A 27,744-nucleotide genomic window follows, 5' to 3' on the forward strand; every position below is an offset into this window, starting at 1 on the left:
GGTGGTACGTGAGGACGAGGGGGATTCTTTTTTGGTTCTTATTGCGTGGACGGGGTGTGAGGGATGAGGTGTGGGAGATGTGGGAGACACGGTTGAGGGCGCTCTCGTCGGACTATCTCTGAAGGTAGTCAGTTATTTTCTCCCACCATTTGCTGTAAGCTGCTGCCTCTAACCAGCGACTGTGAAACTAAACGACGAATGTGTATCTTCAGCAAACAAATGAGAATCTGAAGGAGGGACTTTGGAGAACAGAACATAGAATAGTACAGTGCAGGAACAGGCCCTTCAGACCACCATGTTAACACCGACCACAATGCCATTTCTAAATTAATCTCATCTGCTTGCACATGGTCTGTATCGCTCTATTCCCTGCCTGTTCACGTCTCACAAGGTCTTGGGAAGGTAAAAGAACACTTCATCTCAGTCTGTAGATTGGTGCTAACGAACTGTGTTAGTTTTTTTTTCCCTCTATTCATTTCACTTTTCTTTTTGTCTGTTTCTGTAGAGGCTTTAAAAAAGGTGTTAACTGTTTTAACCAATACAGTCATATGTTGACATTTCATCGGTGTTTGTGATTAGAATTCACTTATTTGTATTAAATGGTAGCTCTTGTTAAATACACGGACTTGGTCAATGTTTTCACAGAATCCCAACAGTGCAGATGGAGGTCATCTGAAGAGCATCCCAACCAGACTCACTCCCTCACCTCACCGTACCTCCAAGTTTACCAAGGCTAATCCACCTAGCCTGGACGCTACAGAGCAATTTAGTATGGCCAATTCCTATCTAACCTGCACATCTTTGGACTGTGGGAGGAAACTGGAGCACCCGGAGGAAACCCATACAGTCATGGGGAGAATGTATAAACTCCACACAGACAGTCTCCCAACTTTGTATACATTGATTACATCATTTCAACTTTTATGGTGTCCCTGGCAGTAAGAATCAGTGTAGTTTCCCAAGTGAGTCACCACAACCTTGGCAGATTCCCTGACGGTACCACTGCAATCATGTGGCATCCTTAGTGACTGTGCTTCCACTACAGCACGGGCAGGACAGAACCAAACACTTCCCTCATATCTCCCCAAGAGAATGAAGTCCTTCAAATTCTAACACATTGTCTACCTCTTCCAGTGAAAGTGTTTTACATAGCAATGGAGATCCCAGCCAAGGGAGGATCACTCCCTCCTGCATTCTGCAGAGTCCATCCAGTTTTCTCCATTACTTACAAGTTGACTGCAGTTTCCACAATATCACACTTTCAGATTGTCTCCTTAGGCCGATGTTATCAGACAAGGCCACCGTCCCTGAAAAATCAATCTTGGGGGCTTCAACTGCAATCCACAAATGTTGGGTCCATGCTGGGTCATGGAAACAGCATTACTGATACACGCTGTTGATGAGACAATAAAAAGTGTCCCGATGGAAAACCAGCATCACTTTCTGATGAAGATACTCCTTTCAGCAACCAAGTCAGCATCCAGCAGCTTACTGGGAGTACTGCAAATGCAACAGCACTGTGAGTGAATGCATACTTATCAATGTGCACACAATGTATATTGAAGAAACAGGTGTGCCACCCATGTGCCTTCAAAAGCTCTTTGTCTTCCATACGTGATCAAACTGCATGCACAAACTCAACCAATCAGCCACTTGTGTGTTACTATACCTGAGCAAACAACCACAGGCTCCTGAAGGGGGCAGGGAGCGTGATTATGGGTCTTGCTTCAGGTGAAGAGGAGCTAACACTTGGAAATTAATGCATTGCTCGTATTGGAATGCAATTTTGAAATGACCAAGAAGGGTCTGACTAATATGTCTCATCTTTTTTCTTTGTCTCAGCAGTGCCCTGTCAGCTGAGATGGACACAGCCTGCTGACCTCTATAATCTGCTCACTGCTATGACCTGCTGACCGCGCTGATTATGCTTCAGGGACTCACTGTTTGTAGACTGTGGCCTGCTGAAGGTCTCCTGCAGAAAGGGGGTATACCCTCATCACACAGACCTGCTGCAGGCATTGGGGTCACTGGCAGACGTCGGGTAAAGGGGTAGGACACCTCTGGCATGTCCCGAGATGAAGCATCCAGCCTGTCTGGCTGTGGCTCCTTCTCCTTCTGGATGCCTGATGGCTCCTTGAGATGAAGGACCCTCTGAAGGGAGGTCGGGGTACCTTAACCTGCTTATGCCTCACCTTCATGGCTGTGCATCAAAGGGTGTAGGTTCAAGCTCACATGCAGCAGCCACTAAGTGCTCTGCTGGACCTGGGTCTTCAAGGTGAGGACCACCCCTCCATGCTGCCAATCCAATGCTCGCGCACCAGAGCCAATTAAATAGCTAGAACTGGACAGCCTCATCCATTTTCACTCCAGTGAGGCTCTGTGCTGCATCTCCCTGATGTTCAGCTGCCTTTCCCGCATATACGAGATGTCACATAGAACTGAGACCAAAGGCAAGAACCAAATGCAGCTCAGCAGGTACTTGTCCCCAGCGGAAACCTCAGGCATTGCTGCCTCTGCCACTGTGGATGCAGGTCAATAGTGTGCTCACCAGAGTATGAGCCTGAGCCTACTATAGATAGCGATCCCATTGAGATGAATATCTCATAGGTGAGGCTGCAGCTGAACACCAGACCATGCAGTCTCTGAGCTATCAGAGATAAATGATGCTGCTGCTGCTGTGTGCAGACTGTGGTGTTTTCTGCTTCCTCCTCTTCTGGTTTCCCTTATTTCCTGTATTGGAGAAAACATTAGTCACAAAATGGGAACAGTCCCTTGTATAACCAACTTTCTGACATTGTCTGTACAGACTGCAGGCTCCCTCACTGCTTCCTGTGAGACAGATAGACAGATATCTACACAGGCACATTTACTGCCATTCCCTGTCAGCCCTGCAGACTTCCTGTGTATATCCGATATTTCACCTCCAGCCTGGGCAGTCTCCCTGCTGCTGTAGGCAATCTTGTCCCACAGACAAAAGACGGACAAAAATTCAGTCTGATCACAATAGGTGCACACACATTTTTTGAGAGTGCATAGACAAGCCAGGTCCTGAGCCTTCCCCAGTTAGAGATTAGCTGCAGCATTGTTGTCCGACTGTTAGAAGAGGCAGCTGTCAGGCATTGAGTGCATACACCCCATGTGGTGCTGAGGTAGCAGGCAATCATGCTGTCTGACATTCCCTTGCAAAAGCACCAGACTGAGAGATCCCCTCATGCAGTGAGTAGATACAGCCATGTAGCTTTACAGAGTGCAGGAGATGGTTCACCATGCTCCTGCACTGGGTTCCAGATCTCCTCTGAAGCCTAGAGGCACTGACCTGGGCTGTTACCTCAGGGTAGCAAGCCAGTGTGTGATAGGGGGTGGAATTTGGGAGCTTCCTGCTGTTATCCCTGGGAAAGAGAAGCTCCTGTCTTCCCTCTAATGAGTTGTTGTTGCAGTGAGAAGATGGGGTGGGGTGAGGGGGGAATGGGGGACAGTTCCAAGGCAGGAAGGGTGAACAAAACAGGCTCCTGTGATGATGCAGGCATCAGAGGGTTTTCTAAATATGGCATCCAGACCTTCAGTACCAGAAAGTACTAGCAAGGACAAGAATATCTTTCCCTCTCCCCTACATATCACTACTCAAATCCCAAAACAACCCACTTGCATGCATGGCTAATGAACTGAAAACCACACGAATGCACAAGAAATTCTGATCCTGCCCTGAACAAAGGTGACAAATCTCTAATTAGGCAGACCCCACCACACAAAGGCTCCTTAATGGAAGACTGCTCCCACCATTTCAGAACGAGGAGTCTCCTGTTTAAGACAGAAATGAGGAAGAATTTATCGGAGTCAATAACCTTTCGAATTTTCTATACTAAAAACCATGGAGTCTGGGTCACTGAATTTCTGTGAGACTGAATGAGAGAGATTCATGAACCGGAGGGAGGAGAGCAGGATGAAAAGGCCAAGGCAAGATCAGCTACGGTATTATGCAATGGCAGGTCAGACCTGAGGGTTCACAAGGCCTTTTCTGACTCATTTAGTTTAAGTTCTTATTTCATAGAATCCCTACAGTGTGGAAACAGGCCATTCGGCCCAACAAGTCCACACCGACCCTCAGAACATCTCACCCAGACCCATCCCCGATAACCCCCTAATCTACACATCTCTGAACACTACGGGCAATTTTCCATGACCGATCCACCTAGCCTGCACATCTTTGGACTGTGGGCGGAAACCGGAGCCACTGGAGGAAACCCACACAGACATGGGGAGAATGTGCAAACTCTACACAGACAGTCGCCCGAGGACGGAATCAAACCCGGGTCCCTAGTACTGTGAGGCAGCAGTGCTAGCCATTGAGCCACTGTGCCGGCCCAAAATAAATGAAAGCAATTAAGTTAGCACAGATTGTGACTTGTGTGTAATTAAAGTTTGAAACCTTGAGAGAAAATGCAAAATGAAAGATGCAATTGCACAAGCTTTTCCGATTAATATTGGTGCATCTGCACACTCTCAGAAAAACACTCAGTTTGACTTCATTAAGAACCAAGTAGCATGTGAGTCTGCAATGGAAACAACTTCAACGTTCCCCTCCCCCATTGTGACTTTAGCAAGTCTACATTCTCAGATGTGGTTCAATAACATTTCAAAGCTTTCAACGGAAAACATCGACTTGAAAAGAATCCCAGACAACTTGATAGAGGCAGAAACAAAGCACATATGGAGCCTAAGTAGAGATGGGAAGCAAGAGCCAGGCTTGTTTTTTTGGGTCAGAAACATGCTGAAAAGTTTAGATTTTAACAGGGTGAGCCATGTTTTCTTATGGACACAGGATTTCTGTTCATTTACAGCCAGTGAGGGTGGGACTGGAGATGGGTCTCACCGAGACTCCCCACAGACTCCCCACCACTGACACTGCTGGTTTTCCTGAGGGAGGAATTTGCGGTATGTCCCAAAACATTCCACAGCATCAGAGGGACAATGAAATGCCACAGAGAGCTAGAGGCCTGGTTCCTTCCCGTTGGGCATCATCAACGCCAACATGGATTCAATCCTGGAGGCCATGAAGTACAGGAGGTAGGCCCTCTTCCCAAACAGAGCAGAAGGAGGTCATCCTGTAGTACAGCATTGTTCAGTATCACTGAATATTTTCAAGATGAAGCAGACAGATATAGTTCTTAGGGCTAAAGGAATCAAAGGGTACGTGGAGAAAACGAAACAGGGTAACGGAGTTAGATGATCAGCCATGATTGTGTTGAAAGGCACAGCAGGCTTGAAGGACTGAATGGACTATTCCTGCTCCTATTTTCTATACTCCCTGCCTCCAATTCCTCCTCCTTGCTCTGTTGGTGAGCTGTCTCACTACCCACAAGTTTCACACTTCTCTGAAGGGCGAGGCTATAGAATATGCAGCAGACCAGCACAATGATTGAGAATCTTGACGGAGATTATTGGAGGGTGCCACCTAACAAATGCAGACACTGGAATGACATTATCTGAAGCCCGATGACCCACTCAGTGCTTGCTCTACTCAGCAGGTTGCATTGGTTTTATCATCTCCATGCCACCTGGATCAGTAGCCACCTCTTCAAAGGATTTGTTTTGGCCCTGGCTCTTTGGATTTATCCACACACTTTAGGGTTAAAGTGACATGGTGGATTGGAAGAGGATGAAGGAGTTATGGCAGCTACCAGAAATGCAAGTGTACACCTAGAGAAAGCTTTTGTTGTGTTTGCAGACCAGTTTAAGGTTGAGGGAGTGGAAGCTGTTCCTGTGACTAGAGCTCACTGAGAGGTCACTGAGTGGTCTGATGGGTGGAGTGGAGGATGATCTCGCCCCTGGGGAAATCATAATGGTGGAAAAACCTCAGATGTGGAACCACCTGCAATGGATCATCAATTGTGCATGCGATATGATATACAGCTTTGGCATAAGGGGCATCTGTCACCCAGGCGATGCAGATCACTCCGTTTGACAAGGCACATTCTGCAGCTGATCCCTGAACGGATCCATGACAAAGAAAGTCAAGGCCAAAGTTGACGTGGCTGACAGTGGCAGGACATTCATCACTGAATCATCCCACGATGAACATCCTAGGGGTTATCATTGGCCAGAAACCCAACTGGACTCACCACAAACACAATGGCTACAAGAGCAGGCCAGAGGTTAGGAATACTGAGGCGAGTAACTCACCTCCTGACTCAAAGCCTGTCCTCCAACTACAAGGCACAAGTCAGGAGTGTGATGGAATACTCCCCACTTGCCTGGATGGGTGCAGTTCCAACAACACTCAAGAAGCTTGACACCATCCAGTACAAAGCAGCCTGCTTGATTGGCACCACATCCATAAACATCCACTTCCTCCATCACCGATACTCAGGAGCAGCAGTGTGTACTATCTACAAGATGCATGGCAGAAATTCACCAAAGATCCTCAGACAACAGCTTCCAATCCTACAACCACTTCCATCTAGAGGTACAAGGGCAACAGATACATGGGAACACCACCGCCTTTAAGTTCCCCTCCAGGACACTCACCATACTCACTTCGAAATATATCATGTTCCTTCACTGTTGCTGGGTCAGAATCCTGGAATTCCCTCCCTGATGGCATTGTGGGTCAACGCACAGCAGGTGAACTGCAGTGGTTCAAGAAGGCAGCTCGCCACCACCTTCTCAAGGACAACTAGGGATGGGCAATAAATGCTAGCCAGCCAGTGATGCCCATGTCCCACAAATGAACGAAAAATAAAACAAAAAATCAGTGCTGTGATGTTGACACTGATCACAGCACAGATGTTGTGACTGTATGCCGACAGAGTCAGTCACCTTAGCAATGATTTACAGTTGTTATCTACACAGAGTGGAGTGCAGTGAAAATAGCAATGGATCTCAGGGGACTGAGCAGTGCGTTGAACTAGGCTGCTGCTTATTCCAGTAATGGACAGACTCCTGGCAAAGTTCGTCATACTAAAGCTTGAGAAGGACGTTGCTACAGGCACCAACAAGATGATAGGATTCTTTCGAAATGGAGCTAGCCAATTATCACCATTATGGCACAATAAAGTTACCAACTCCATTTTGAAAATGTGGTGGCACAAACAAAGCAAGCTAAAAGTAACCCTGAGGTGTTATCCAGTGCTTTCAAAGACGGCCTTACAGAAAATGTATAACATCAAAGCCATGGCCTAAATGAGAAGATACAACAGAAGTAACTATTTCAAATAATACTGACACATACTTTATAACTAATTGTGACTTGTCAAATTTAACAATAATATTGCAGTCCATACTGGATTCTGAATTCCCAAATTCATCTGAATTCTCCGTCAAAGTACTACAATCTTGTTTGTTCTCTATGATAACACCACTTGTAATTACAAATTCATCATCGCTTCAAAATAATTCCCTTAATCAACCAGAATGCAGTATCTCACCTATGAGATTTTATAGTATTTTACTGACAGAAATGCAACATTTTAGAGTAGAATTTTATCTTTTTGCCTTATCTACAAACAATGCATGCATAAAAATCTATGAAATTCTAACCAACCTTATAATAAGTCCTTAGATACATTCTTGTTTCATTTGATAAAATACTTGAACTGATGGATTGAAATGATCAGATAGTGACTTATTAGAAAAAATGAATCAAATACAGTTCTGATGAAAAGTACCAATAAAACATTGATTTAGTTCTTTTCATTCAGTTGCAACCTACAACGTGGCTCTCCAGCTTTTGTTCTGTTAAATGAAATTTAGTCTGTGTAGAAGATGGTGCATTATTTTGCATTTATTACTCCCTTCACTGGAGATCAGTTTTCAGGCTTTTTGGTTCAAGTACGCTGTTACTGATGAGGTGAATTGATTATAAATATTATAAGTGGTTTTATTGTAAGAGCAATGGTTTGATACCTTGTTTTCACCGGATTTATAGGTGGTTCCTGAATTCTGGTCTTTTTTTCTCTGTTGAAGAACTAACTTTGCTTTCTTAGCCTTTGAATGAGTTTCGTGGCCCATCCTAATAATTTAATTTAATTTATTGTTGACACACGTACCTAAGTATGATTAAACGTTTTGTTTCGCGTGCCATACAGGCAGATCAGAATGTGCAGGAGGTAAGCTGATGATCCTAAGAATTGTTTCTAATATCCTCACTATGAATTTATTTCTACAAGTAAGAGCTGGATTTATCGAAACTGAATCAATCCCAAACAAATAAAATGGAAGTGTGGTATACATTGCTGATGAACTTTTGATTTCAAGAAGCACTTCGGAAAAACAAGCTTCTCTCATTCTACTTATCCCATCTTCCTTTCCTCTCACTCGTTCCCATTATCCATTCCCTTTATTTCCTACACTTTAAGATTTTCACCTGAATTTAACTTTGTGTGGTCTATGTCCTTCTTCATTCCCTTCATTTCTGAAAATAAAGGTTAAAATTATGTATTTTCATTGCACCTTAAACTGACCATCCTTACATTTCCATCCTGTATTTTCTGCATTTCCAAAATTCATCAATCCACACCCTCCACCAAAGCCCTGTCCCCATTCTCCTACCACATCCGAATCCAGGACTTGCCAAAGTGGGGATGTCAGCAGGTGGTGGTGCGCAGCTGATAGTTTAAGGTTGTGAGCTCTGAGGCAGCAGTAAGCTGCCATGGAGTTGTAACTGAGCAATAACTACTGTTTTTTTACCCCTTTCGGTAACTCCCACAAAGGTCTTCACCCCTCCCTCTGCCCCCTGGGTGGTCTCTTTCAGCTAAATGCTCCATCCTTTCCCTCTTCCCACCTTCTCGAATCTCACCTCCCTGCCCTGCCATGAGACTGCCACACTTACCTGGTCTTGACCGCTGGGACTTAAGGCACATGGAATTACTTGTAAACACAGTTCCAGTTACTGCTGCCACTGTACTGCTGGGGTTACTGAGATACAGTAAAATTTGCACCAGCGATCGTTAAGAATGAGTCATTCTGACCACTCCTTTAGTCAACGAAGATGGAATTTACCGACAGGAAACCAATCTAATGCTTTTCATTATAACAGGCAGTTAGCTTTAGACCTTCAAAGGTGTTGCTTTTTTCAAACTTCTCTTTAATTGAAAAAAAGTGTTAAAACATTAGTTCTCCATTCATCTTAATGCTACCCCCACTGGCTTTTCTTTTCACCCGCTAATCTCACTGAATTTTTATGAGAACTACCCTATTTTCCCTTATTACAGCATGGAAGGACAGTGGCATTTAAGGCAATGTAAAAGGACTTACACACAAAACAAGATCATTTGCCATCTCTGGAACATGCTCGGACTTGAACTGTGGTGTCAAACATGTGTCTGCAACTGTGCAGTTAGTCTTCAGTTTCGACACTACCTGAAGTTTAGGGACTCCAAAGCCAAAACCTGAAAGAAGAAATAACACTGAATTCTTAAAGTCGGCAATACGTAGAATCACACATAATTTATCATACACGTAGCGAGTAGTTTTGTAATGTACTTCAGTACTTAGTTACCTGTCCAATGGAACATTCGTGCACAAAAAAAGCAGCTGTATTTGAGAGCTACCAAGCACTATCAATAAGGTAGTCATCAGGGAACCTAATGCAGACCAGATGAGAATCTGATTGCTACAGTTTTCCAATGTGCACATAATATAAAACCTTTCATCTCTGTGCTTTATTTTTTAATTTTATCTTTGGAATAAATTGTATTCTTTACGGTGAGGCATCGGACTGGGACAGGTAGATGATTTTGCAGTGGGGAGTGCCTGTCCACACCACGAGAGCCTGGAGGGGTAAGGAGACTGTATCCTGGACTCTAAATCCCACCCTGTGAGCCTGTCACTGAATGGATACTGCACAGAGGTCGGTATCCTGTCACCAAGTCACCCTTTATTTACTTGTGCACCATACTCTTGGCTGTAGTCAGCCAGCTCAGAATCAGTCACTTGAACGGAGGAGATTCTAATTTCCTGGTTATATTGTATTTTTCTGCTTTCGTTTCTTTTACCTTTAAGAAACTCAGAATGTCAGTATACCTTTCAGAGAAATATCTTCATGACTGAAGTAACTACACAGAGGCCGGGTCTCGTCAACAAGTCACCCTTTATTTAACTAGCGTTTAGTACACTGGCTGTGGCCACCCAGCTCAGAGTCAGTCCCCTAGACTGAGGAGATTCTAATCAGTTACATTGGTAAGCCAGGGCTTTCCTGATTGGCCCAGATTAACAACCCCAATCAATGATCTCGTGGTCAACAAGGGCAACCTGGTTCCAATCACTACATCTCCCAAACCATTCATGATGCTATCTGAACCCCTGACTGCCCTAGTGGATTTCAAGGTTACTGCATTAATTCCCCATCTGTCCAACTCAGGGCTGCTCGGTCACAAACCCAGTATCTCCCTTAGGCCATGGGCCCATTTCTTGGGCACTTTCCTGCAACTTAGGTAAAAGCTCAATGAGACCTAGCACGAAGGCCATTCTCCAGCACCTCCCGCCAAGCTTTGTTCCAATCTAAGTCCAGATAGGCATGAGGTGATGCTACAGATGCGCAGGTGCAGTAAGTACCAAAGCTAGAAGCATAACATTATCTGAAATCTAGAACAAAAGCCATGCTGGGAGGAAATGCTGAGGAGCGCAGGACAATGAGGTGAGAAGAAGTGGGATGATCCTGTAATATATCAGATGGTTGCTCCCCTGACCTATTTTGATATCACCATTGGAAAGCACAGGACAAGCCAAACAGTTTGCGGTCTTGCTGCAACCACAAGGCAAGGATTAACCAAAGGAAACACAACATATATCTTGCATGTTAGGATTTTTTAAATAACTTATATTGATTCCATTGCCCAGACTTTCAAGAATGTCCTAGTCCACACCTCTTCGTACAATGCATGCCTTACTGAAGCATACACAGACAATTAGTGACAATATCCCACACAATACCATCATCATCACCAGGTATGTATTTTCCCACCCACAGATCACAGCCCAGACGTATACAGTCAGAAAAGAGTTAGCCTGTGAGTCCTCAACTTTGACACTACTCCCCATGAAGTCTCGTAGTATCAGGTGAAACATGAGCAATATAACATCCTGCTGTTTATCACCTACAGCCTCCCCCCTCAGGGGTGGCTCAGTTCTACTCCATGTTGAACACCAATTGAAGGAACAACAAGGATGGCAAGGACACAGAATATAGTCTGGGTGGGGAGGGATTTCAATGATCAGCACCAAGGGTGGCCCAATACCACTTCTACTGACTGAACCCTAAAGGATATTGTTGGCAGACTGGGTCTGCAGTAAGTGGGAAGGAAACTAACGAGAAGGAAAGTCATTTTACTTCATCCTCACTAATCTGCCTGTTACAGAGTGGTGGGGTTAGCACATCAGTGCACAAGATAAAGCTGAAGCAGCTGCATCCATCTTCAGCCAGTGGGGGCCGAGTGGATGATCCACCTTGACCTTCTCCTGAGGTCTTCAGGTGCCAGTTTTCAACTAATTCAATTTATGTCACGTGACATCAAGAAATACCTGGGCACTGGATACTGCAAAGGCTATGGGCCCTCTCACTATTGCAGCAATAGCACTGAAGACTTGTGCTCCAGAACCAGGCACGATCCTATCCAAGCACTTCCAGTTCAGCTACAAGAATCATTCATTTGGTAATGTGGAAAATTGTACAGGTGCGGTCTGTACATAAAAAGGACAAATTAGAGCCCATTAGAGCCTTAACAGTCTCTCTCAGCCATCAGAAAAGTAGTGGGAATTATGATTGACAATACTTTGAGCAGCACTTGCTCAACAGTAACTTGCTCACTGACAGTCAGTTTCGCCAGGGCCACTCAGCTCTTAACCTCATTACAGCTTGGGTCCAAACACGGACACATATGCTGCATTCAAGTGGTGAGGTGAGAATGACAGCCCTAAACATCAAGGCTGCATTCAACGAGCATGACACCAAGGAACCCAAACAAAACTGAAGTCAATGGGAATCAGAGGAGAACTATGCAACAGCTTAAGTCATTCCTTTCACAAAGGAAGGTAGTTGTCGTGGGTTTGCATCAATCATCCCAGTCCCAGAACAACACCACAACTGTTCTTCAGGGTGATGTCCTCAGTGCAGGCAGCTTAAATTGTTTCATCTATAATTAATAAACTGAATCCAAGTTCTCCAAACAGCCAATGTGGAATGTGAATTTGTGTTTTCTGGATTATTCCAATCCTCTGGATGACTATTCCAGCAATATCACCACAAGCTTACATTACCCAAGAAATATATCCTCCGAATCTACTCCCAGAGTAGATAGCTCAGAAAAAAAAACATCTATTCACTGCTCCCAAAGAAGTATCCTTTACATTGGTGAGACCAAATGTTGGGTGACCACTTTGCACAACAACTCCACTCTGCCCACAAGGATGATGCAAACTATCAGGTCACTCGCCATTTTAATTAACTCATCTTGCTCTCAGTCTAACATTTCTGTCCTAAGCCCGCTATAATATTCCTGCGAAGATCAACACAAGCTGGAGAAACAGTCCCTCATTTTGTGCTGAGGCACCTTACAGCTTTCGGAACTAAACACTGAGCGTGACAATTTCAGGCCACGAACTCTGTCCTCCATTTCGATTACACTCGCCTTCTCTCAACCAACTCCCTAAAGCCCCAGTCTCTTTGACATGGGCTTGCTCTCAGCAGAGCTGACCTATTTTCTACCATGTAACACCTCTTCTGCATCTGGATCTCTGCTTAATACCATTGGCAATTCCTCTGTCTTTTGGTCTGGGGCATCTGACCCATCTGATCCACTTGCTCGCTCTCCCTCCTTCTCCTCCAGTAGGAAAACTATCACTTTTCCAGTGCCCTTAAATTCTGAAGAAGTCATATTGGATTCCAAACATTAACTTTGTTTCTCTCTCCACATGTGCTGCCAGATCTGCCTCAGCACTTTGCTTGTATTTCAGAGCTCCAGTATCCCCAGCACTTTGCTTTTATTTTACAAAAATTTCTATCCTGACTGCTGAGAGTCCACAGTATTATAGGTCCATATGGAAATCACATGAGATCATTATGCAACTGTATGTCAAAGTTAACTGTCTTCCGTCTGTTTCACCTACTTCATTAAAATAGGCATTAAAGGTCAGTAACATTCTCTTCACTTGTCAGTAAAACATCTGCTACAAATGTATTGCTCATTTCCTCGTACTGCCATTCCATTGAATGTTATGGAGATTGGTTTCAGCACTGTCTTCCAGCTAAATTTTATTGCAGTGGTAAAGAACGAATGTTGAGACATCAGCCAGTGACGAGGAGCAGACCTCCCACTGGTACATCTGGCCATTAGCTACCAGCCCTAATACTTCTATTAATTATTTGTGTCTCTCTCACACGTACTTCTTCAATCCTATTTAAAGAAAACCAAATAACATGATGTGAGGTGAGGCAAAATCTTGGAATATCGTAAGTGTCTGAGCAATGAGAGCTATGGTGATATTTGTGGCAGAATCATGCGAGAGGTCATGCAATATGTAAAACAGAACGGTTTGCATTTTGTTATTTGCCAGCAGTTTGTGTAATGCAAAACCTACAACTAGCAATATATTTTACCCAACAGCCTCTCTTATACTGTGTATTTGCCCTCAGGCCCTAATCATAGAAACTGATAAACTCCAAACTTATTTTTGAAACAATTTTGCACTTGAAGATGCAAACAAGATTACTTCTTATTTGGGAGATGAATCACAAAACCAAATAGTGCAAGGTCCTCTCCAGAGTAGTTAAGAAGCAATTTAAAAGAGAAAATTCAAGTGGACAGGCACATAAGAGACCAGAATTGAAAGGCTGCAGTGATACTGAACCATCTAAGGCTGAAAATGTAATATGGATGGAAAGGGTGCAAGGAGGGATTTTGAAGTCAAAGATAAAAGTTAAATAGAGGCACTGCCTGACCAGGAGTAAGTTACAATTATCAAATGAAAATCAGGAATGGAGTGACTAATTCTTCTGTCCTCACATCAACAGATAGCTCCACCAGACAATTCATTAGGTGGATTTATTTATCCTTATGATAGATCTTCAGAGATCCTTACCTATTATTCTGAAAGGAAAATGGTTCAAAGTTCAAAACTGGTGCTGATGTTCATTTCTCCACTAAATGCAGGAACTACACAAGCAGCCATCGTGATAGACTACTCAGATTTTTTTGCTTCGTTCACTCAACTTACTTTTCTCAGAATGGCACGTTTAAATACGTGCACAAGATTAAAGGCTGTTCAGTGTTCTTTCAATTCTGACATCAAGCTTATTAAATTCTAAGCCAAACTAATGTAACTCTATCCTGTTTATAGTGATAGAGCACTCGGCATGAAATCTCTTGAAAAGAAATGCACTTTGGCTGCAGGGCAATCATAAGATCACGGAGAAACTTCAAGGGCTTCTCATTTCGTAAAGGAAGAACTAGAGAGGTTGAAGGGTGACCTTATAGAGACTTATAACATCATGAGAGGCATCGATAAGATCTTTTCCTTAGGGCAGAGGAGTTAAAAACTGGAGGGTATAGATTTAAGTTGACAAGGCCAAGATTTAAAAGGAAATTGAGGGGCAACTTTTTCACACAGAGGGTGGTGCATACACGGAATGAACTGCCAGAGGAAGTGGTGGATACAGATACAATTGTATCATTTAAAAGATATTTGTAGAGTTACGTGAGCAGGAAAAGTTTAGAAGGATATGGGCCAAACGCAGAAAAAAATGGGACTAGTTTAGTTTGGGAAATCTGGACGAATTGGACCAAAAGGTCTGTTTCCAATGCTGTATGATTCTACGATGCTAGATAGATCTTGCTAATGGTGGTCAACAGCCAGCTACAGGAAGGTACACTGACAATTGCAAGGCAACAGTGGCTGTGTATCAGTGTCTGGAACATTGACCCAGGACATGGTAGCAATGCCAGAAAATGTTTAAGAGCCCAGTACTACTCACCATTGCCATATGCAGACCTACATATGTTCATAACCTGGAAACACCTGCATTTAAATCTTTCAAATCACTTTTTGGCCTCACATTCTCTATCTCTGTAATCTCATCTAATGATACAACTCTCCAAAATCTCTGCCACCCTCCAATTCTGTCTGTTTGGGAAACTGTCCCATTGTTGGGGATCATACACAGGCTGAATGTCCTGAATTTCCCTCCCTATGTCTTCTTCCCACTCCGCCTTCCACTCCTTCCCTAATATGCCCATTAAACTTTCCTCTTTGACTTTGGATTATTCCCTGGTATGGTTCAGCATCAAGTTTTGTTTGACAGAGCTGTTGTGACTTACTGTTGTAAAGTTTCTAAATAAATACAAGTTGTTGATACTATTTGACACATCACTTTCAGTATAAAATTGCATAATCTGAGGCCTTGCCAGTCACAAGTCTTCCGTTTCTCAATTACAGGCACTCTGTTCCATTCACTGAAGCAAACTTCACTTCTCCTACACTTCAACACAATCTGCATCTTTTACCTTCTTCAACTCCTCAACATGTTTGCTGTTTGGTTCTGGTCACATTCTATTGTCTAATGACACAAGTGCAACGTTCAAATCCTATTCCAAAGATTTCAGTGCATAATCTGTTGGACATTTCAGAGCAATACTGAAGGAATACCACACTGAAAAGGCATAGATTTTCAGATAAGATTTTAAACCAAGGCTCTCACTGCCCTTTAGCTGAATATAAAAAAATCACATGGAACAATATTCTGAAGCACAAGGAGTTTTTAGTGTCCTTATTAACAGAGACTGGTACCACAACCAGGGTCACTGAACAAATTATCTCGTCATTATCGTGGTGCTGTCAATATACAAAGTGGATGCTGCTTTCACCTAAATTAAAACAGCATCTTTTTATTTGAAGGTACTTAATTAGTGGTGAAGTTATTTGTGATGTCCTAGGTTACAATGATTATTAAGTAAATGCAAGTTCTTTCTTTTATGAAGCAAAAAAAAGTTGTGATGAAAATAACAAAAAATATAGCTAGCAACTCAAAAGGTTTAGAAATAATTTTGAAAATGGTCCTAATACAAAGACAAGTAGAAAACAGCAGGCCTACAGTATTGTTTAATAACGTTAAGGCCCAGGCTAGATTTGTCAATCCTGATTACAAGTGAAACTAACAAAATGGTTTAGAAGATTTAAATTTCTTCCCACTTTTGAGATCAATTGACAATTCTATGGTTCTAGGATAGTTATTTCGGTCAAATTGATAAATCTAAAATACAACTAACATACTTTTGCCCATCGCATTGAACATTTTATGCTTGGCTACAGCACACATGTTGAACTTAGTTATTGAGAGTTGCATTTTGAAAGTGACGTAACAGATATTAAAGAGAGGGATATTTCTGAGATGTATCACTTGAATTCTATACAGAAGTCACCTCATTCAATTTAATCTAGCTCAACAAGCAGACAAGCTGATTCAGAGATGTTTTTGAACATCTCCAAGAACAGCATAGTATTTATGTTGACAGGCATTTCGTGGAAAGGACAACCTGCAAATAGATGTTAAGTGAATGCAGTTATGAGACAAAAACAGGAAACAGTGTATTCTCAAAGGATTTTGAACAATATATATGACTTGATCCCAGACATCAGTCATACTAACTCTGCCAGATGGGTCCACTGTTGGACTCTGCTGAACAAGAAGGGAGGGGCTGTTTCAACAATCATTTTTATGCTGAGATAGGACAAAAAATAATAATTTTTAATTATTGCAATTATACTCCAAGTATTGAACAGTTAATTTCCCATTTATTAAGCCAACTGTGTTACAGCGGGAATCCTGTTATGTATTCTAGTAGGCTTGAACATTTACAACTATGTTGGAAGGGTGAAGGCACTGAAAGCTCTTAAGGAATGTAAGGTCTGCTTGGGCCGGCACAGTGGCTCAGCAGTTAGCACTGCTGCCTCCCAGCACCAGGGACCCAGGTTCGATTCCACCCTCAGACAACTGCCTGTTTAGAGATTGCACATTCTCCCCATATCTGCATTGGTGTGCTCTGGTTTCCTCCCACAGTCCAAAGATGTGCAGGTTAGGTGGATTGGCCATGCTAAATTGTCGCATAGTGACCAGGGATGTGCAGCCTAGGTAAATGTGGGGTTATAGGGATAGGGTGAGTTGGTTTCTGGAGGGTCCATGCAGCTTTGACAGGCCAAATGATCCCTTTCCATACTGTGGAGATTCTATGAATTAAAAGCACAAGAAACTGGAGCAGGATCTCGTCAAGCTGCTACATGATGTAACAGTCATGGCTGATCTTGGGCATTACCTGCATTTTCTTGCTTATTCCCCACATCCCTTGATTCAGGGAGATTAGAAAAAAATGTCTATTCCAGCGTTTGATGTAGTCAATGATGGAAATTCTACAATCCACCGTGGCAGAGGTTTCCAAGGATTCACAACCTTTTCAGTAAAGGAACTTGTTATCTCAAAATCTTAAATTAGTTTATCTTTATGCCAAGACAATGCATTTTAGATTCCCTGACTGGCAGAAACAATTATTGAATTCCTACAGTGTGGAAGCAGGCCATTCAGTCTATCGAGTCCACACCAACCCTCTGAAGAGCATTCCACCCAGAGCCACCCCACTACCCTACACCTGTAATCCTGCATTTCCCATGGCCAATCCACCTAACCTGCACATCTTTTGAACCTAGGGAGGAAACCCACACAGACATGGGGAGAACATGCAAACTCCACACAGACAGACATCGGAGGCTGGAGTCAAGCCTGGGTCCTTGGCGCTGCGGGGCAATAGTGCTAACCACTGAGCCACTGTGCTGCCCAATCTCTTAGTGTCTACCTTGTTAAGTACCTTTAGAACCTTACACATTTCAAATGAGATCACCTCTCATTCTTCCACACTGCAGAGAATATAGGCCCAATTTACTCAGCTTCATCATAGGATAACTCCCTCACCCCAGGGGCTAACTCAATGAATACTTTTGTCTACTGCTTCCAATGCAACTACACATTTTCTTAAACGTGAATGTGAAGACCAAAGCTGCATAGTATTTCACATGTGGTCTCGCCAAAACCTTTGTCCCTGAACAAAGTACAAAATCGAATTACTGCAGATGCTAGAGATTTGGTTTAAAATCAGACAGTGCAGGAGAAACTGAGCAGGTCTAGCAGCAGGTCTGTGGAGAGTTAAATATAAGAGTTAGTGTTTCAAGTCCAATATGAAAAGTAGCTGGGTGACTGCAGGCACTAGTTTCACTGGACAAACTTCACAAACCTCTGCAGAATTTCAGAGCACCTGCACTCCATTTCCACTTCTGAGAAGCCAATGAAACCTCAGAGCTCACATTGGTAACATGTTCAGCTGCATTTTTAAGTGCATTGTTATAAGACTTCTTTAGTAATAGATTTTAGATTTACCCAAAAATTCCTGGTTTCTGTTCCTCTGTTCTTGATAAGCAGTTTAACATCTGCCAACTTCCAATCTGATGGGATTGTTCTTGAATCTAGTGAATTTTGGAAAATGACAGCTCACACATACACTATCTCTGTAACTACTTCCTTTGGAACTCTAGGATGTATGCTATTGGGCCCTGGGGATTTGTCAGATTTTAGTTCCTTAGTTTCTTTAAACATTGATTCTTTAATGACCTCATTCTCTTTAGCTCAAAGGTTACTGTGCATTTCTGCAAGGAACAACACAAAATATTTCTTCAATGCCTCTGTTATTTCCTCATTTCCTCTGATAATTCCTCCTGTCTCTGCTTCTGAGAGACAAATATTTACTTTAGCTATTCTCTTCCTTGATATAAAAGTTCTTACAAACTGTTTTTATATTTCTAATTTATTCTCACATTGTACTTGTTCCCTTTTATCAACTTTTGGCACACCTTTTCTAGTTCAATCCTCAGACTTGTTACTTGTTGTTCACAATATTATAAACCTCTTCATTTAATCCTATAGCTCCTGAGTGAAGCACAGACAGACCTTTCTTGCTCACTTTTTGTTTTTCAATGGAATGCATGATTGATGAACATTTTTAATTGTTTCTTCAAATACATCTCGCTGCTTAGTTACAGCCATATCTTTTTGTCTAGTTACCCAATTAACCTTAGTCAGTTCTCCTCTCATACATTCATAATATCGCTTTGTTTAAATTTAAGATTCTTGCTTGTGTTTGCAGTGTGCCACTTTCAAACTTAACATGGAATTCAATGGCATTATGATCAGTATTTCCCAGAGGATATTTTTTCTATGATATTATTAGGTAATGCTCCTTAGACATATGATCTTTATGCATGCAGGTTATATCTATGATGCAGTGATAATGTTGCGTGTGTTTCTGAAACATATATTGACGTGGTTGTGTAGGATTAAGCAACTTTTTAAAAATAAACTTGCACTGGCATTGAAATACTGCTGGTTGGTAACCTTGACATATGTCTTCTACTGCCTACTTTAACTCGCATCGTACAGAATACGCTGAATATGTTTTCTTAGGGTTGCTAACAATACCCTGGCTGGAGAGGGTGTGAAAATCACAGAACATTCTGAAAGCAATATCACCAATACTTTAATCATTCTTTTTAGTCTCCTCACTACCTCTTAGCATGATATGGATGAGTTATGTTGTAGAAATATGATAATGCATCTAGTTCAGGGTTGAGGTACCTCGCCCAGCATTAGCAGGGCTCCATTCCATGTGAAAATCAAATTATGCATCTGTTCACATCTAGACTTTGAATCGATGAAAACATAATATTTTAGAACTCATTTTTAGATAAGCATAAGCTAATATTTTCAGTCTTGATCTCAACTTCAACTTGGAGGACATAAAGAATACTAAGCAAGTCAATTTATTTTGAAAATAAAAGAACAGATAATTAGGATAATATTTAACAGGATTAAAGTGAGATATTAGAAAGAATAAATAAGACTAAATAACAAGAAGAATGAGAGAGAATAAGATGAAAATGTCATTTAAAATGTTTATTTAGGGTAGTTAACTTCAATATATCTTCAAAGCATCAAACTATTCCAAACCACAACACAGCTTTATTAATAGGTTATCTATCGCATTGGGAGAGCAGAACAGGCAGTCCAGGCATGTTGGAACTGTCCAGCAGTCAATGGATTAATCAGTATTTTAATAAAACATCCACTTTGGAATGAGTCTGTCCCATCCTTTATGTGTAACTGCTAAAGCCAACTCACAAAGCGAGGATCTACAGTATAAAAAGCAAATAATTACAATTGTATAGGCAGGAATGATTTTTAGGACAGACCCACACCCAGAATGCTTCATTATCTATTTTCCTCCATAAATATTGCTGACTTTCAGAGCATTTGCAGGATTATCTGCTTTGGTATTAAACAGTTAGAAGTCAGTTTCACTGTTTCTTCACAAATGTCATGATGTGTTTAATATATCACAATAGCTCTGTTGGTCAATTCCACCCCGGGCAACTGTGTGGAGTTTGCACATTCTCCCTGTGTCTGTGTGAGTTTCCTCCAGGAGCTCTGGTTTCCTCCCAAAAATGTGCAGGCTAGGTGGACTGGCCATGCTCAATTGCCTGTAGTGTTCAGGGATGTGTAGATTAGATGGGTTATGTGGGATGAGTCTGGGTGGGTGCTCTGAGGGTCGGTATGGATTTGTTGGGCCAAAGGGCCTGTTTCCGCACTGTAGAGATTTTATGAGATTCTGTTCTATGAGATACAAGCGTACCCAGGATTCAAAGGAACTGTTAAAAAAATAGAATTAACAAAAAGAATGAGGAAATAAGCTGAAAATGTAGTTAGCTTGAATACATTTTAAAATCAAACTATTGCTGATAGTTATACAGCCTTATTGATAAGTTTCACTGCCACACTGTGCAAACTGAACAGTAAGCCCAGGTCAACTTTGGAGATGACACAAATCTGGCAGTAGAAAATCAGAAATCTGTAATGGACTGTCCCCAGATTTCCTGGAATATGGAAGTCAACAAAAAATAAAATGATGCCAGGCAACCAACCCAGCTCGGCCCATGAACATTCCTGCTGAAATCCGAGAAGGAAAAAAAGGATCAGAAGTTGGAAATTATGCATATTGGTCTGATCCATTTTGTAGACCTGATAATAGTACTCCAGTATACCCAATATATTCATTTCTCGGTTTTACTGATACCATACTGTTCTTTTCTCTGGGATTAAATTTAAACCTTCGGGTCCTTTACAAATTAAAAGAAGATAGTAATCTGCTTCATAGTAAATCACTGCTCTTTTTGAACCAGTAAAGACAGCATTTCCAGAAATGCAATTAGCAAATATTTACAAAATCTTCTGCAAAATCCAGGAGTATTTGCAAAATATTTATAAGCCACACAAAACTATGCCACATCCATTTCCCTCAGCATTGTTTTTTTGTTAAATAACATCCTGCAGATAGGCAGATGAAAAACTTTTCAAAATAGCACATTTAAAGTGAAATACTGTATTCCATACCTTGCATGCTTCAGAAGACTGTTTCGGGCTTCATGCGTGGTTCCTGTCATTGAGCTTGTCCTCTCGTAGGTCTAAGTCTACAGGAATCCCTATAATTACATCCACAGACTGGACGACTAACCAGCAGTGACTAGAAACAGGAGAGAAAATAGCTTGCAGGAGGTTCCTTCTTTCATATGTGATATCCATAAATCACCAGCTCCACAGAGGGGTAGTTATGGTGGGGGGGGGGGGGGGGGGGGGTAGGTGGGAAGGAGCGCAGAGAGGAAATGGCCAGGATGTGAGTAAAATCACTTGGTAATGGCAAATTTTCTTTGCAGCACTAAAAGCCTTTTGTTCGTATCACTACAGCACAGGATGGAAGCTGAATCAAAGTGAGAACTGCTCTTAACACCGTTGCAGAAAACTCAAGTGAATGCAGCCTAAATCTGCGGGCAGACAAAGCGTGCCAGTGTTTACACTATGCTGTTGACTTGCAAATGTAGAAGCGTAAGGACAACCTTGAGGATGTTTGCTATGCTGCACAAAAAGATGTGAAAATAAATGCAAACTGAAAATGCGCAGACACAGACCATCTCTATTCAATAGAATAAAAGACAGAATCACATTACGGCTTTTTTCCACTTCAATTCCGCAGGATAATACCTCACCTTCAGCTAATTATACATGAACTGATCACCATAAAAGATTGTTTTTATATTTTCGACTTCTAAATTTCTCCAGGGAAAACAAAGTATGTATTGTAATGCATGCAAATTCTAGAATTATTAATTTCATACAGCAACATCTCTGCAGTATAACAGGCGAAAATGCACATACAGTTTCAACTCAACACTGTTAAATCAAATGTCTGTCTGAAACAGTCAGAAGAATGATGTTTTATGTAATATATGCTACAGAATATCTCTTAATTCAACAATATCAACTGCCTATTGCAAACATGCTGAATCCTTAGTGTCTCATTAATAATCCCAGTGCACTTGAGAAAACAGCCTTAGAAATAGTGAATGCAATTGTTGATGGTCAACTTCCAGATTCTTTAGATTCTGCAACAGTTCCTACAGATTGGAGGGTAGCTAATGTAACCCTACTATTTAAAAAGGGAGGCAGACAGAAAATAGGGAATTATAAATCAGCGAGTCTGACTTTGGTATCGGGGAAGATGCTAGAGTCCATGATCGAGTATTTTATAGCAGAGCACACAGAAAACAGACGTAGAATCAGACATGGTCAGCATAGATTTACAAAAGGAAAATCATGTTTGACAAATCTGTTATGGACCAGACCAAACCCCCTGCAAATATATCAAGGAGGCAGCCAAGACACTAACTTTTTCTTATTTAAAGACAAGTTATAGGTGCAATGTTTCAGATGTAATTTGAATAGTTACATTGTTTTGCTTAAAGCAAAACACACTTTATTCCTAGTCTACAGTTAAAATGCAAACAAAAGAAAGAGGAGTTGGTCTAACTTGATTGAAAAACTTAACAGAATAATTTGGATTATTATGTTTAGATTAAGTGCTTTGAGGGGTTCGTCATGGCTCACATCAACTCCAGCCTACCAAACTGCCTTGGTCTTTGCAATTTGCCTACCAGCGCAAAGGATCCACAGCAGACGCCATCTCCCTGGCCCTACACTCATCCTTGGAATGTCTGGAAAACAAGGACACCAATGTCAGGCTCCTACTTATTGCCAGCAGTTCCACCTTCACCAACATAATTCCAAACAGACTCATCTCTGATCTCCAAGACCCAAGTCTCAGCTCTCCTATCTGTAACTGGTTCCTTGACTTCCTGACCCATAGACTGTAATCAGTAAGAATAGGTGACAGCACCTCCTCCACTGGTGTTGTACTGGTGCCCAAAAGGTTGCGTACTCAGTCCCCTAACATACTCCTTATACACTCATGACTGTGCGTCCAAATTTCACCCCAACTCCATTTACAAGTTTGCTGATGACATCACCCTTGTATGTCGGATCTCAAACAACAACGAGACAGAACACAGGAAAGAGATTGAGTGCTTAGTGGCATGGTGTAAAGACGACAATCTCTTTGTGAATGTCAGCAAAATGAAAGAGACTGAAATGGACGTGGAGATGGTCAATAGCATCAAATTCCTGGGAGTGATGGTCACCAACAATCTATCCTGGTCCACCTATGTCGACACAAATGATCAAGAAAGCACAACAATGCCTGTACCTCCTCAGGAGGCTGAGGAAATTCAGCATGTCCACAAGAACTTGTACCAATTTTTATAGACGCACCACAGAAAGCATCCTAACTGGATGCATCACAGTGTGGTATGGCAACTGCTCTTCCCAAGTCTGCAATAAACTACAGAGAATCGTTAGCATAGCCAGTCTATCACACAAACCAGTGTTCCATCCACTGACTCCATCTATACTTTCCGCTGACTCAGGAAAGCTACCAACATAATCAATAACTCCTCCCACCCCAGTTATAGTCTTTTCCACCTTCTTCCATCGAGCAGAAGATATAAAGGTTTTGATACACCTACAAACAGATTCAAGAACAGCTTCTTCCCCACTGTTATCAGACTTTTGAACGGACCTCTTAAATGTTAATTTTGATCTCTCTCTCCCTCTCTCTGCACCTTCTCTGAGGCTATAACACTGTATTCTGCACTCTGTTCTGCTACTCTAATGTACTTTGTATGGTGCGCGCTGCCTGTATGGCTTGCAAAACAACTGCATCTTGGTACATGTGACAACAATAAATCAAACAATCAATTATTTAACCACTAAACAGCAACTGTTCCAATGTAGTAACATCTCATAAGCACACTCTTCACATTGGCAAAGTCAGTAAAATAGACTGTCTCACATGCAATCTGTTTCCAGTCCAGGAGGAACAAAAAAAAAGAAAATTCTAGCAGCAAGAGAGAACTCCGACCCTTCACTGTAACAGAGTGAGATGAAATTGCTTCCATAGTCAGCAACTGCTGAAATGTAAACTAAAATCTTGGTTCTGTGGGAGCCTGACTCCATCCATTCATGCTGCTTCTATTGTTCCAACCTTTAAAAAATCCTCAAGACCTCATGAACTGTTTACTTTACTGGATTGGAACAGACTGCTCATCACCCCAGTCTCAACGTCTCTTCATCAAAAAAAAAACAGGTCAAAATACCCCTGTTAAAGTCATGGTATTATCAAAAATCTATTGGAATTTTTAGAGGAAGTCAACAGCAAAGTTGATCGGGGAGCCAGTGGATGTGATTTTTTTGGCATTTCAGAAGAATTTCAACAACATTAGAGGGTGATGTGTAAAGTTAAAGTGTATGAGATTGGATATAATGTATTGAGATGGATAGAAAAGTAGTTAGCAGAAAGGAAATAAAGAGTGGAAATTAATGAGTCTTTTTCTGAATGACAGGCAGTGACTACTGGGGTACTGCAGGGACCGCTGAGGTTGGTACTAGGAGCCCAGCTATTCACAATATTAGTTAATGATTTAAATGAGGGAACTAAATGTAATCTCTCAAAATTTGCAGACGACACAAAGCTGGGTTAGCCGTAAACAGGATGCAGAGGTGTTGCAGTATGGTTTAGAAAGGCTGAGTGAGTGAGCAAATAAATGGTAGATGTAATATACTGTGGATCAATGTGAGGTTATCCAGTTTGGTAGCAAAAGTCAGAAGGCAGATTATTATTTCAATGGTTGTAAGTTGAGGGAGGAGGATGATCAATGAGATTTGGGTGCCCTCATGTACCAGTCACTCCAAATAAGTGTGCAGGGGCAGCAGACAGTAAATAAGGTAAACTCTATGTTGGCCATCATAGTGAGAGGAGTCGAGTACAGGAACAAACATGTCTTGCTGCAATTATACAGGGCATTAGTGAGGCCACACCTGGAATATTGTGTGCAGTTTTGGTTTCTTTGTCTGAGGATGTCCGTGCTATACAGAGAGTGCAGTGAAGGTTTACCAAATTGATTCTTGGGATGGCAGGATTGACGCACAAGAAGAGATTGAGTCAGTCAGGATTATATTCACTGGAGTTTAGAAGAATGTGGCAGTGGGCGAGGTGGGGGGGAGGTGTGGGGTTTCATAGAAACATATAGCATTCTGACAGGACTAGACAAGTTTGTTGCAGGAAGGATGTTCCTGATGATGGGGGCATCTAGAACTGGGGTCATAGTTTAAGGATAAGGGGTAAACCTTTTGGGATTGAGGTGAGGAGAATCTTCTTCACCCAGAGAGTGGTGAGCCTGCGGAATTCACTAATACAGGCAGACATTGAGGCCAAAACATTGTGTGTTTTCAAGAAGGAGCTGGATACAGCTGGAGGGATCAAGTTATATGTGGGGAAGGTGGGATTAGTGTATCGAGCTTGATGATCAGCCATGATCATATTGAATGGTGGACTATGTCCAAGGTGTCGAATGGCCTACTCTTGCTCCTATCTTCTTTTTTACAATAACAACTGATTTATGAGCTCACACATGCTGGTTAGAAGCAGGGCCCATTCCTCTGCAGGAAAAAGGAACTTGCCCAGTACCCTTCCTAATAACAAAAGCAGAGTTGACTGGGCTTTTTTGGATTAAACAAAAACTTGGGGCAATTGTTCCCCGGTACATTCTCAATAGCAATACCTTGATCAATCATTGCCAACTAATCAACACCTTTTTTTTTCCATACAGTATCAATTGTTATTCACCTCAAAATTTGGTTTAGTTGCATCTGTGCTGATGAACACAAGATGAAGAGGTTCAAAATCATTTCTTTCTTTTTCAGAAATTGTGGATATTAGTTCATAATTTGGGTACTTGCTAAGTGGCTTCTAGAATACGCCCAGCCAGATATACTAAGGGATTTTAAACAATTGAAGGTCAGAGCATGAGTGACACTGCAGTTATTTCAGCTAAAACAGCAACAGAGGCAATTCAGGTGGGGATTCTGCCCAACACTGTTCCAAGTGCCAAAGTACAGATTGTGAATTAAAAACAAAAATTACCGGAAAAGCTCTGCAGGTCTGGCAGTGTTGAGTTCCCTTTTAGGAGATTCCTACATACTTGATACAAATGCAATACGCCAACTTCTGTGAATAGCCACAGTTTATTCAAACAAGTATAAGCTTTGGAGGATCACTTAACAATCTTCGCAGGGCTTGCGGAGCCGTGTCAAGCGAAGCTCCCCAATAAGGGAACCGTCCTCCCTTTATATAGGATTTTACATCACAGTCAGTCATGTATGCAAGATACAATTTTTTTACTCCCCCATAGTCACATGCCTAGCAACAGTGATAGTACGTAACTTAATCACCTAGTAGAAGCAAAGGTCCCAAAAACAATGTGTATGACTAGATAGTTCCTTATCTTTTTAGACTTAGTTCAACTTTTAGAGAGAGCAGAGTATAATTAGATTACCACATTTTGTCTGCAAGACAGAGGTGCCCACGGTGTAGCTTAGCACCTAATTTCTTACATGTCAGCAGAACAAATATTAACCCTTTAACATTTCATTCCCTCCTTTTATCATTCCATGACAACCAACTAAATGGGGGCTGAGAAAGGCGCCGCCAGCTTATTCATAAGAACTTACAGCCAGTATTTAAGCAAGTTATTAACACACAACATACAATGATTATAACAAGAATTACTAGCCCATGCAGTAGATAGGATCCCCAGGATCCTCCCAGTAGCCACCCTAGCCAGTCATCTCCTTTCTTAGGACCTTGTCTGACATCTTCCAATTGTTTCTTAATAGAGTGGATGGCGTGGGTGATGTTGTATGATTCGTCCGTAACATGGGTGATGCATTTGTCTCCTACTATTGTACAAACTCCCCCTGTTGGGCCAATTGATAATCCACTACATATCTAGTCTGTTGTGCGTAGAGCCTTAACTCTGCCAATTCCCGATTAACCGCTTCCAGTCCCCTCACTGTACTGTTTCCCAGGATAGTTAACCCACAAATGAGGTAATTCCAGTTCTTCACTGCTATTACTCCCGCCGATCCTCCGAGGGACAGCGTTCCCCAGGAACCCGTAGCCAAGGGAAGATCCCAGAGTTACTGGGTCCTTCCAATCCGCACAAAATTCCTCACTAATGGCTCGGGTAACTATTCTGCGGCGGGTGTGTGCTTTCTGTGGGCATGGGACAGTAAGTGGTCCTATTGTCCCTACAGCAAATAGGACGGGGAGAGCCGGGGTGCCTGTAGTAAAGGTCCCGGTGAGAAGGAACGCAAACCCTCTTTTGGCCCGGTAGCATTTGACCGCTTTGTTATTGGCACTCATGAACTGTTTA

At 42.1% G+C, this 27,744-nt stretch overlaps 1 protein-coding gene across 5 annotated transcripts in view; it reads right to left on the reverse strand.

Annotated features, from left to right (window-relative positions):
* LOC109918596 (beta-galactoside alpha-2,6-sialyltransferase 1) overlaps positions 1–27,744 on the reverse strand; it is a 120,324-nt gene that overhangs the window by 41,571 nt on the left and 51,009 nt on the right. For 4 of the 5 annotated variants that reach the window (XM_048604358.1, XM_048604357.1, XM_048604360.1 and 1 more), the window contains one exon: positions 9,253–9,386. The gene's annotated coding sequence lies outside the window, so the exon portion shown is untranslated. Of the gene's footprint in view, positions 1–8,827; positions 8,890–9,252; positions 9,387–27,744 lie in introns of those variants that run through there. The other variant, XM_048604361.1, reaches the window with a different exon arrangement.

Source organism: Rhincodon typus, chromosome 13 (genome assembly GCF_021869965.1).
Source record: "Rhincodon typus isolate 14 chromosome 13, sRhiTyp1.1, whole genome shotgun sequence".
Classification (NCBI taxonomy): Eukaryota; Metazoa; Chordata; class Chondrichthyes; order Orectolobiformes; family Rhincodontidae; genus Rhincodon; species Rhincodon typus.